Source organism: Squalius cephalus (assembly GCF_949319135.1).
Source record: "Squalius cephalus genome assembly, chromosome: 7".
Lineage (NCBI taxonomy): Eukaryota > Metazoa > Chordata > Actinopteri > Cypriniformes > Leuciscidae > Squalius > Squalius cephalus.
The window spans coordinates 7,105,858-7,118,840 of NC_137128.1; the positions used below are offsets into that span (position 1 = coordinate 7,105,858).

Here is a 12,983-nt window from a genome sequence, read left to right on the forward strand (position 1 = left end):
GTTAAGATCGAGCTGACTGAGGAAGCAGTCCCGTACAGCGTCAACACGCCACGCAGAGTTCCGTTTCCGCTCCTTCCAAAAGTAGAGAAAGAGCTAAAGCGTATGCTGAGCCTCGAGATCATTGAGGAAGTTACAGAGCCAACAGACTGGTGTGCCCCAATGGTGCCCGCTCCAAAACGCAACAAGGATGAGGTCAGAGTGTGTGTGGATTTGAAACACTTGAACAAGGGAGTGAAGCATGAACGTTATATTTTGCCCACACTGGACGATATAACACCTAAGCTGGCAGGAGCCAAGGTTTTCTCCACTCTGGATGCCTCTAGCGGGTTCTGGCAAATTTCATTGGACCCTAGCTGCCAAAGATTGACAACCTTCATTACCCCAATGGGCTGGTTTTGCTTCAAACGTCTGCCATTTGGCATAACATCAGCGCCTGAGATTTTCCAGCGGCTGATGACCGACCTGCTCAAAGGCCTAGAAGGGACTGTCGTTGTAATGGATGATATCCTGGTTTACGGATCTACAAAAGAGGAACATGACCGCCATCTCGACGCGGTGTTGCGGACGGTTAAGGCATCCGGTCTCAAGCTCAACAGGGCCAAGTGTCCCTTTGGAAAGACTGAACTGCAGTTCTTTGGACACATCATTTGCGCGGATAGTGTGAAGCCTGATGAGAGCAAAGTGGAGGCTATCGCTCAGATGTCCAGCCCCTCCAACGTGGAGCAGCTGCGGCAAGTGCTCGGACTGGTTAACTATGTTGGAAAATTCTTGCCAGGCCTGTCTACGGTGTTGCATCCACTCACTAACCTGCTCAAGAGAGAGACTGCGTGGGTTTGGGGTGAGCCTCAGGAGCAAGCATTTAACAAAGCAAAAGCAATGCTCATGGCTGCACCAGCTCTTTGTTATTACGACGCCAACAAACCAACAGTGGTCAGTGCCGACGCCAGCAGTTATGGCCTTGGTGCTGCCCTGTTGCAAGACCACGACGGAGAGTTGCGGCCCATTGCCTTTTGCTCGCGCACACTCACTGATGCGGAGAAGAGATATTCGCAAATTGAAAAGGAGTGTCTGGCATCTGTCTGGGCTTGTGAACGTTTCGCCCGCTACATCCAAGGTATGGGCCGAGTCCATTTACAAACTGACCACAAGCCACTGGTGCCATTGATCAACTCATACGATCTGGACAAAACGCCACTACGATGTCAGAGACTGCTTATGCGCCTCATGCGATTCAATGTTACTGCTGAACATGTTCCCGGTAAGCAGCTAGTAGTCGCAGATACACTCTCCAGACATCCACTGAAAGACAGTTACGTGCCTGAAACAGAAACGCAAGTAAAGGCATATGTGAACACTATGGTGGCTAGCAGACCAATCAAGTCGTCCAAGCTCGAGGAAAATCGCAAAGTCACACAAAGCGATGCTGAACTTCAAAAAGTAATCACATTCATCAGAAAAGGGTGGCCTCGCAAAATGGTGGAGGGCTCACCACTGCGTGGATACTATGCAGCCAGAAGTCACTTATCAGAATCGGATAGTCTGGTCCTATATCACGACCGCATAGTAGTTCCAGCAGTACTCAGAGCTGGGGTCCTGGACCAACTGCACGAAGGTCACCAGGGCCTCACCAAGTGTCGGGAGCGAGCCAAGTTGACAGTTTGGTGGCCAAACATCGGAGCACAGATCACAAACAAAGTGAAATTATATGACTTTTGCAGAGAGTACAAACCTACACAAAGATGTGAACCACTGGTAACCACTCCCCTGCCCAGTGGCCCATGGCAAAGGATTGCCGTTGACCTTTTCGAGTTAGGGGGTAAGACTTTTCTAGTCACTGTCGATTATTTCTCTAGAGACATTGAGATTGCTTCCCTCACCACCATGACCAGCAAGCAGGTTATTAACAAGCTCAAGCACATTTTTGTGAGATGGGGCATCCCGCTAGAACTGGTCAGTGACAACGGGACACAGTTCACATCAGCAGAGTTCCAAGATTTCAAACAGAGGTATGGTTTCACTCACATTACCTCCAGCCCACATTATCCACAGTCGAACGGAGATGCAGAAAGGGCTGTTCAGACTGCCAAGTACATCCTCAAACAGCCGGACCCCTGCTTAGCCCTTATGGGTTATCGCTCTACACCAATCGCAGCAACAGGTGAAAGTCCAGCACAGCTCATGACTGGTAGACAAATCCGTACTACTGTTCCTGTTCTAGAAAAGACATTGCTGCCACGTCCATTCGACCCGGATAAAGTCTACATGAAGGACGCAACAACAAAAGGTTCATACAGATTCTACTACAACCGCAGGCATTCGGCACGCGCGCTCCCTGAACTTCACCCTGGTCAAACTGTTAGAGTGAAGCTCGATGGGGAGAAGGGATGGACAACACCTGCCAGGGTCATCAGTAAGTCCAAGGAGCCGAGATCCTACCTTGTGGAGATGGCCAATGGGAACGTGACCCGTCGGAACAGGCGTCACCTCCAGACTGTTCCTGAGACCGAACCTCCTGCGGAACAGCAATGTGCTCAGCCTACAGCGTCTCAGCAGGACAGCGGTTCCCTACCGACAGACGTGACTGCGCCGCCGGAATCACCAGTGAGCCAGCTACCAGCAGGCTCTTCCTCAGGGTCTCCCCTTCCACCATCTACTCCTGCGAGAAGAACTTCCAGGGGCCGTGAGATAAAGGTGCCTCTTAGGTTTCAAGACTGATGATGTTCAAAAGGGCAGAATAATCCCTTTCAGGACTGAGGGCAGTCTACCCCTGTGACGTCCTGCACCGTTCTGAGATTATTTGCTAAGACGTAATGAAAAAAAGGAGAAAAAAATGTTATTTGATAACAAAGTTGTTGCCTTTATTTTTGTTATATTGTTTAAGAAAATTTAAGATTTAATTAATATTGCAAAATGCAGATGTTTGGGATCTTGTTATTGCTAACTTCTAAAAGGGGGAGATGTTGTGAGATTGTCTTTTGTCCATGTTAAGTTACCGTAGTTTGGGTATGCTAACCACTAGAGGGCACTGTATGACTATTATTGATGGAGTCCAACGGATGGCTTATGCTACTCTGTGTTGTAGTAAAATAATAAAAACGCTCTTGAATAAAGACAACGAGCCGTGTCTTACCTGATATCATGACACATATCTAAAGTCTTTTGACATATACCAGCAAATGATAGCCTAGATGTAGTAATGGGTGCTTTCGAAACATTAATTTGTTTCAAAGCGGTGATTCTACGTCACAACTGTTTCGAAATTTCAATGTTTCGCTAAATAAATAAATAATAAATAAATACAATTATTCGCCGCTCGACATTCACCAGTGTCTATAGGCTATGTGATTTTTACCTGATCTCGGATCAGTCTTATAAATTTGTAGATATTTAATGACACATTTTTATAATAAAAAAAAAGGATTTTAAACAAGCTCTCTATAAAGAAAACCAATCACGTTCCAAGACCATAAAAAAAATTCTCAATCAGACACTCTACCAACATGTACAACATAAGTTAACTGAGTTGACATAAGTTAACGTCTATGGCGAGTGGATCATGCCTTTTCTAAGTCTACCCTGAAGAAGGCGAAGGAGCAGTCTACCCTTCCGTCGCCGTCAGTCCGTGTCTATTTTTGAATGGGATTGATAGAGACGTCAGACGACAGACCGGCGGCGACGTCACGGCGGCGTCACAGTAGTAACGTATACCTTACGGCAACGTGGCGACGGCGTACGTGAGAAATGTATAAAAAATCATAACGTCTGAACCAGGCACGTCGCCTAATAAGACGCCTGATACACACGTCGTCCCTCAGTACGTCGCCTAATAAGACGCCTGATACACACGTCGTCCCTCAGTACGTCGCCTAATAAGACGCCTGATACACACGTCGTCCCTCAGTACGTCGCCTAATAAGACGCCTGATACACACGTCGTCCCAATATAATGTTATTTTTCCCATGTTGATAACGAAAAGTGAATAGCATGAGTAAGATTGGATTTGCAATAGGCTATATCGGGAGACATGATTTTTGTTTTGTAGGAAGCTTTTCTTTAAAGTGAATTTTTGTTTAATATTAAAGCCTCTTAATTTTAAATTTGTCATCACCCAATTGTATGGATTTAATAAAAAAAGAAGCGAATATTCCATAAACAGGCTCTAACTTGTTGGTCTTTCTACAGCAGTGTTTCAATAAATGGTCTATCTTTTCTAGACAGAAAAGTTAACAACAAAGTAATAAAAAAATGTATTTGCAAAATCTATCCCTACAGCCTACATTTATCTAATTTTGATATCTTCTTTTACTTTTCTGACTCAAATTTCTCTGTACAATATATAGTCAACTTAATCATTTTGCTTGGAAAATTCTTTATTCTTAAATCGAAGTTTATGAAAAACTACGGTGACGCATTGCTGCCACATAATTTTTTCCACTCAATTGTCGTAATAACGAGATCTTATGTCGTTTTAACGACATATTTTTCTCGTAATAACGAGATCTTATTTCATTAAAACGACATATTTTCTTGGCCTTATAAGAACGTGTGTAGTCATGTACAAAATATGCCTTTATCCACATAAAATTGATAGCCAATCATGTCTTTATCATACTTTCAAAAAGCTGAAGAAATAGCAGCCCCCAACGGACATTCATGTTAAAAGATCAAATTCTGTACACACCTTATTAATAACAGATGAGCCCAGAATACGAACATTGTGTTTAATTCATAGACTGTAAAAAAATAGGTTTAATTGCATATTAGGCTAAGCATTTTCCTCTCATGGAAAACCCTTATAATAAAGAAAAAGCTTAATGTGGCTTAATATACTTCAGTGATAAAGATCAAATGCTGTACACACCTTATTAATAAACCATACTATCCTACAGAAAAGCAGATGAGCCCAGAATATGAACGCAATGCATTTAATTATACGTTAAGCGTTTTCCGATAGAAACCCTTTATTATAAAGAAAATAAAGGTGGCTCTTAACGTGGCTTTCTATGGGAGGATGGCATTGCGGTGCACAGCAAATCCTTTAAATGGTATTCAATGCAAAACAAAAATGAAAAATAAAAGTAGCCAATAAAATAAACAAATTATTGTGGCATTAATTAGCCCACAAACAATATTTATTTTAAAGACTAAACGAATTTGTTTAAAGAAAAAAAAAACAGCGTTGGGCGTTTATCTGTAGAGTGTTTTAGCCGCCCTTTTCAAACTGGCGCAATAAAATGCAACAGAATTTGATTTGTTAAACATGAAGGACTTATCAGTCTGGCATGGCCGCTCGCTCTAACGTTAACCTAGATAAATGTTCGCTATTATTAAGCGCATATCCGAGTGTTTGTGCGGAGTGTGGAGCGCGCACTGCATGGCACACATGGACGCGCCGGTGCCATCACTCGCATTTTCCTATCAACAGTGGAAACAACTTAAATACTCCATTTCTGGTCATACAGAAAAGAATAAAACATCAGTCGCAACTTTATTTGTGTAAACTCTCAACAACAAGAAAACGTTGTGCTTTTGTAAAATAAAATAAAACGAACGCGCTTTCATGATCTCTGTGAATTGGAGCGCGTCTCAAAAATGAACCGATAAACAGTTAGCCTCACAGACATGAGAAATATAACTATCTATATAAAGTTTATAAATAAAATAAAAATGTCCACCAACGAAAAAAAATCCAATCGAAAGCAAATACGGTAGGCTACCATCTGATTATGTGATCCTGTCCGTATGAAAGGCGCATTCATTAGCCTACTTTTGCCGGTGCTTTGCGGCAAGTTTTATGCGCTTGAGCGCGGAATAGCCATAGGCTATATACACCCAGGATTGAATATAAACGTGCGATTAGTCCTAATTGCTTAAATAAATTACTACTAGTCTAGAAAAATCCTTTAGTCTATGGCAACTCTAATCAATAGCCTACATTTAATATTTGACATTATTTAATTAGTAATTTTATCCAGCTCTTTACATTAAATTAGTTGAGTTAGCATAATTAGTTAATGAACAAATAAAATAATAAAATAAAGTTTAAATTATACCGGTAACATTGCTTATTCCACCACACAAAGGATTGTTTATGGTGACAATCCGTTATACATGTGAAGATTGTATATGGCTGTATCTTGAAGATTTTTGTATTGTATCTTCTGTTATAAAGATGAAGATTGACATTTCGTTAATTAAACAAAATAAGAACACAATGTTGTAAAAAATAAACAACTTAGGCTATCTGTTAGATGTGTTTTGACTACTTTTTGTTTAATTATCTCTAGGTAATGAAGATATAGCCTATTAACAAAAATAAATCTTAGGCTATATATAATATATTATATAAAAAAAACTTATAGGCCTATATAAAATATATTTTAAAAAAGGGCCTCATTGATTCATTTTGCCTGATTGGGGGCTGTTACTATTTGCATAAGCTTTTTGAACGTAGAAGTGTGAAAAAGGCGCGATAGGCTGTCAATTTTATGTGGATTATAAAGGCAAAAAACGAGAAAACGAGAAAAATATGTCGTTTTAACGACATAAGATCACGTTATTACGAGAAAAGATGACGTTAAAACGACATAAGATCTCGTTATTACAATAATTGAGGGGAAAAAATAATATGTATGTGGCAGCAGCTATGCGTCACCGTAGTACTGCTCTTGATGTGTAACAATTATCGTCAGTTATCCTCTTGCGCCCTCTGTTGGCATTTGTACATACATATGTTCATTGTTTATATATTTCTTCATGTATTTTAATAGTGTTGTTAAATAAAATAAAATAATTAATTACTTTTAATACCCTACTTTATTTGAACCAATTATATTGCCTCATTTGTAATTATGTATTTAAGTAAAGGCTATTGTTCACTTCAGATCTATCTTTATGACCAAAAAATATATAGCCTAAATAAATAGTCGACACTGACAGCCCTAGTCTTGAACATTTGACCATGAACCTACATTGTTTTGCATTTTGTGACTAAACGACTATTTCCCTATCTTATATTTTTTCATTGTTGATTTCTTGAAAATAATAGGCTATTAAAATACTTTCTTGTCACCTTCTCCTGTAAACAATATCGTGAATAGTTTCATAGTGTGTATTCGCCCATTATGGTCGACTGTGTAAATTAAAACTATTACCACCTTCAAAAGTAAAAACTCAGAATGACACATTCCAGAATATTATGTTTATAGATTACAATTAATGAATTTATCTGTTCAACTTTAAAGTTGTTGTTAATAATTGTGCAAAAAGTTGTGACTTTGATGGTGTATAATTTGCATAGTCCTCATATCCACTAGAAAGTGAGTGAATTATTAAAAAAAAAAAAAAAAACTATGTTCGTAAACCATTCAGAGATGACATTAATGACATACACAACTTTGTATACAATACAAAATTTGTATCAATGATATTTTCCATGTCATCAGAATACAAGAAAAGAATGATTGATTAGAAAGATAACAAAGGAAAGATAAGAAAAGCTAGGGGGGAAAATAGATATTATTTTATTGTGATGCGACATTGGAGTCATGCTGTGGTGAGACGTTGGTGTCACACGTCTGTGATGCGACGTGCTGTGGTGAGACGTTGGAGTCACGCGTCAGTGGTGCGACGTGCTGTGATGCGACGTTGGAGTCACGCGTTGGTTTCACGCGTCTGTGGTGCGGCGTACCCCTTCTGTCACGTAAAAGTACACGACTGTCGACTTCGGTAAGTTATCCGTGGCACTATCCACTCGTCATAAACGTCTGTGTTTGTGCTGCACAGTACACACACACACACACACACACATACACAGTCTCACTGTATGAGGACAATCCACATGATCTTCATCTCCAGAGCTGCTCTTCAGTCACTTCACAAGCTTTTCCCCGTTTCATCTGAGGAAAACTACTGTCAAATACACACTGAAACTGATTATTTACATTTTAAAAGAAAGTTTTAATTTATTTCAAAAGACACCATATTTGATGATACATTTCCCAGTAAACACAGAACGCTCCCCTAAGGTTCCCATATGGTTCCCATTTGGTTATTTTTTTGGGAACCAAATAAGAACGTTCTAACGTTCTTATTTTATAACCTAAAGAGAACGTTCTGGGAACCATAGTTCTCTGCAGGTTATTATTTTAATATCATACGTTCGCAAACCATATACCTACATGATTTGGCATAAATCTAGCAAAAAGCGCTCCCTAGTGGTTTATATCTCGTTGAAAACGCTTGTGCTGAATATTATTACACCTATTTCTAAACATTTTGTTAACAATTACTACATTAAATATGCCTATAATGCATCCATAAAAACAAAACATCACAGTAGTTTAAACACCGAAACAACATCACTTAAATAGCCTATTAATAACTGCATATTAATATATTCACATACTGTATATGTGAAGCACTGTTAAATATATTGAAATACATTTTGTATATTTGAAATACATTTAAACAATACTTAGTTAGAACATAAAGCTTAGCTTATCAATTGTTCCTCGTGTAAATTTGTGTATAGAAAATATGTTCAGAATTATATCATGCAGTTTTTGTTTCTACACCACGTTTACCGTTTTTAAAGGTATATATTATATTATAATGTAGTAGCCTATATGTAAATGACTTCAAACATTGTTTTACATTTTCGATGCTTTCATATTCTCATTCCATTTACAGTTTGTAAATGTCCAAACTTAATAATTTGGACATTTACTAATGTATCCTATCCACTTAATAATGTATCAAGTTTCAGGATATTTTAGCTGATTATCAAATAATTCACTAAATTTATGTAAATGCTGCGTGACTTCTACCGTGTTTTAATGGGCGCGCGCGCTGAACATTCAAGCCGCACAACCCGCATTTGAACTGGAGCGGAGGGCGTTACCATGGAAACGAGGCAGCAGCTCAACTGACAATCAGCGAAACTCCGTCTCGCACTGTTGTTTTAACTACTTTAAGGCAAGTTTAGTCCATAAAATTACAGAAATAGTACATACAAATGTTTCTGATACTTTCTTTGATGTAAATGACTCGCTTCCGTTCAGTATTTACTTTATAGAAATGGTTTAGTGTCTTTGCAAAAGTCCGTTAGCATCTCAACTGTAGGCTAACTAAAGGTAACGTTAATTTAACTATAACTATAATTAACTATAATTAAACTATAGACTTGAGCTGTAATTTTGGGCTTTTAATCACATCTTATGTGTAGATGAGAGATTTTGTAGATTTGTAAAGGTTTTGCTGACAATTGGTCAATGGATGAATGGAAATAAGCTAATTTATTTAACCTAAAAGTATGAACTGTATGGTTAATTCATAGTTATCACGTGACGTCACACTACGCCCACCCAGAGGGCAAAATAAGGCTTTCCTCCACTGCCCAGTCATTTTTATCAGGTTTGTAGTTAGTATTAATGTAGTAAAACAGTGTTACTAAAAGATAGACTTGTAGTCAAGACCGCCTAAACCGAGACCAAGACACTACCAAGACCAGAGGGTATCGAGACCAAGACAAGACCAAGACCAAGACCAAGACAGAATAAGTCAAGACCAAGACCGAGACCAAGTCGAGACCGAAAAAAAAAAAAAAAGACTAGTGTTGAAGCTAAGCTATAACTTGTATGAATTCAAGAACAGCAGCATAGGGTTCAGCCGCAGTTGGCAGAACAATACAGAGACAGACCATGTCATGTGTGTGACTGTGAGCTCACTGTAAATGTTTTTGCAGACTGGGTGAGATCAAATATGTGAGCAATTATTGCATGACGGCTTTTACTGCACTATTAGAGGATTGAGACTCCCTTAACTTTTGTGTATGTTGAGGACTGACATGACTGGTACTGACTGGTTCATCTGACAAAACATCAAACACCTCCAACACCATCTTGCTCCTCCAACAAGTGTCTAAAGAATGAGAAATATTTAACCAATTGAAATTATACTTAATGTGTAGATGAAATCGTAACAGCAAATTAAAGATGCACAATTATAAACTTGGATTAGGCCTAATGTTTAGTCAACACAACATAGATATGCAGATGATATTTAAAAGACCATTTATTTAGTCTAACACCATCTTAAATACAATACTGTATTCAAACAACACACACACACACACACACACACAGAGATATCAAAGACACAAATTCATCTAAGCAAATGCCTGTCTATCTCTGCCGATTTCGGAGTCTCAGACTCCAAATTAATCCATTCTGCAACTTTTAAATACATAATTAATTTTTTAAAAACGAAATTATAGGCTTAAGTGCAGGATCCGAAAGTTGGTCGTTTTGTCGCTATGGTTACACACACAACACACACACACCGTTTGGCGGTGCGCTCAAAGTCATCTGTCAGTTGTGCAGTTACCCAAAATCTCCTGAATGAAGATAAAACCCATCATGTCACTGATATGTGTTTTTTAAACCAAGTGATCAAAGTGTTTGTTGCCGCTGCGATCAGTGGCGCGGATACAGTGTTTTCTCGTGTGGCTCGCGCACACACCGCACCGTCATCAATCCGGCGCGCGCTTCAATTCGTTCCGTTGCGGATAATAATGTTGCATTATCGAACGTTGTGTCGTCGTGGATATTGTAGTATTGTATTTCTAAATCCCCCGACCACTATGTCGGTCTGAGACAGCGAGATCTAGACAAGACCGAGAGGTCCGAGACCAAGACAAGACCAAGACCAAAGACCGTCAAGGCCGTGACAAGACCGAGACCACGTAAAAGTCAAGACCGGTCTCGAGACATACATCACTACTAAAAGATCAAATCCAATCTACTGTATACCGCTTATTCATGATGCATACATTGTACAGGTAAGCAGATGAACACAAAACAAATTATTAATAACATAATAATATTGTTTGTCTTCTCCCCTTTACAGTATTGTTTGCCATCTAGTCCTGATCACAGAGTTTAGCTCCAAACCCAATTAAGCAGACCTGAGCAGCTGATCCAGGATCACCAAAAACTTTGCAGAACTTTGGTCTGGACACCAGAGTTGTAAGTTCAGAACATATTGCAGGAGATCTCAACATTGTCTCTCAAGGTCCACTTACATGCAGAGGTTTACTCCAACCTAGTCCAGCACACCTGAACAAGCTAATCAAGGTGCATAACTCTGGGTGCATATCACTCAGGTCTCTATCTCAGTAGTCAGTGGTTAAGGGCAGTCTTTATCACAAAATCCTTACAGTGCACTGAAACATTCGCTCCCAAAAAACTCACTGTTATCGGAAGTTCTGAAGCTCAAAACTTTAATCACACGAGACAGTTTGCTACAAAATGACATGTGATAGCTGATTTTAAAACTCAAACCAATATTATATTTCAGCATAAACATACGTCGCTAGACAGGTAATGTCTAATCAAGCAAACATTCACAATTTATCTATGACTGAAATCTTGCACAAATATGTAGAGGGAAAACTCAAGTGTATACTTCACATTTTGGACAACCATTGTTTTTTTACATTTACATTTTGGTTATTGTTTTCTTTCTCACTTTAGATGCTGGAGAAAAAACAGCCAGGCTAAAGCATTCAAAGTGGAAACTTCTGTCGTGGCTCAATAATCCAGGATTGGGACGGTGGAAGGAGCAGATCAGAGATCAGGCAGAGATCTACTGGTGCCCCTGAGGAACTGATTTACCTAATGCGCCAAACATTACCAAACATTTTCATCACTCACCTTCATGTCGTTGCAAACCTGTAAGACTTTCGTTCATCTTTGAAACACAAATGTAGATCTTTTTAATGAAATCTGAGAGCTTTCTGTCCCTCCATTTCACAGTTTATGCAACTACAACTTTCAAGGTAGTAAAGACATTATAACAATAATCAATATGACTCCAGTGGTTTAACCTCAACTTTATGAAGTGAAGTGAATGCTTTGTGTGTGCAAAAAAACCCATTGCATCTTTATTCACAAAATATACATCTCTGACACGTGTTCACGGAGCACCACGATTCATCAGGGTTGTGTTGGCGAGAGCCGGCCATCTCATGCGTCGGAGATACATCATTTGTGAATAAAGACGTAATTGTTTGCGCACACAAGGCATCTGTTAAAAATATCTTCATTTGTGTTCTCCACAAAAGTCTTACGGGTTTGGAGCGACATGAGGGTCAGTAATTAATGACAGAATTTACATTTTTGTGTGAACTATCCCTTTACTGTTTTCTGATGTGGTTATAATTGGCCATTGTTCTGTTTTATAAACATTTTCAATATTTTTAAGATTTATTGTTTTGAAAAAACGTTTATACAGAAAAGAAAAATTTGATAAGTCACATTAAAAACTTTAAAGTCGTTTAAAAAAAATTGTGTTTCAAATAAATGCTGCTCTTTTGAAAATTCTATTCAAACAATACTGAAAACTGTATCGTAGTTTCCACAAAAATATGAAGCCGTACAACTGATAATAATCAATTTTTTTGAGAATCAAATCATATTATAATGATTTCTGAAGGATCATGTGACACTGAAGACTGAAGTAATGATGCTGAAAATTCAGCTTTGATCACAGGAATAAATTACACATTACTGTATATTTACATGTATATTTATGAAAAGTTATTTTTATTGTAGTAATATTTCACAATATAACTGTTTTTAGGGTATGCTTGATCAAATGCAGGCTTAAGATGTGATCAGGAAAGTGTTTTTTATGTGAAAGATGTATCTGATGTGTCAATAAATGGTCTGCAAATCTTTTATGAATTGTTTTATTATGAATATTAAATATAATCATGAATTCATGGTTGAAATTAGGCCTGAAAAAGACGTTACGTATTTTCAACTCACTTTACAACCTAATTTAGATTTATAATTTATGTTATACTTGTATTATTAATTAAAATATAGAAATTATATAAATATTAAAGATTTTTTATTTATTTTTTATAACGTTCCGAGAACCTTTCGGCAACGTTCCGGGGACCTTTAGGGAACGTTCT

At 38.4% G+C, this 12,983-nt stretch overlaps 1 protein-coding gene across 1 annotated transcript in view; it reads left to right on the plus strand.

Moving 5' to 3' along the window:
• The window catches only part of LOC307161679 (uncharacterized protein), a 396,018-nt gene that overhangs the window by 41,490 nt on the left and 341,545 nt on the right, over positions 1-12,983 (plus strand). The gene's annotated exons all lie outside the window — the stretch shown is intronic.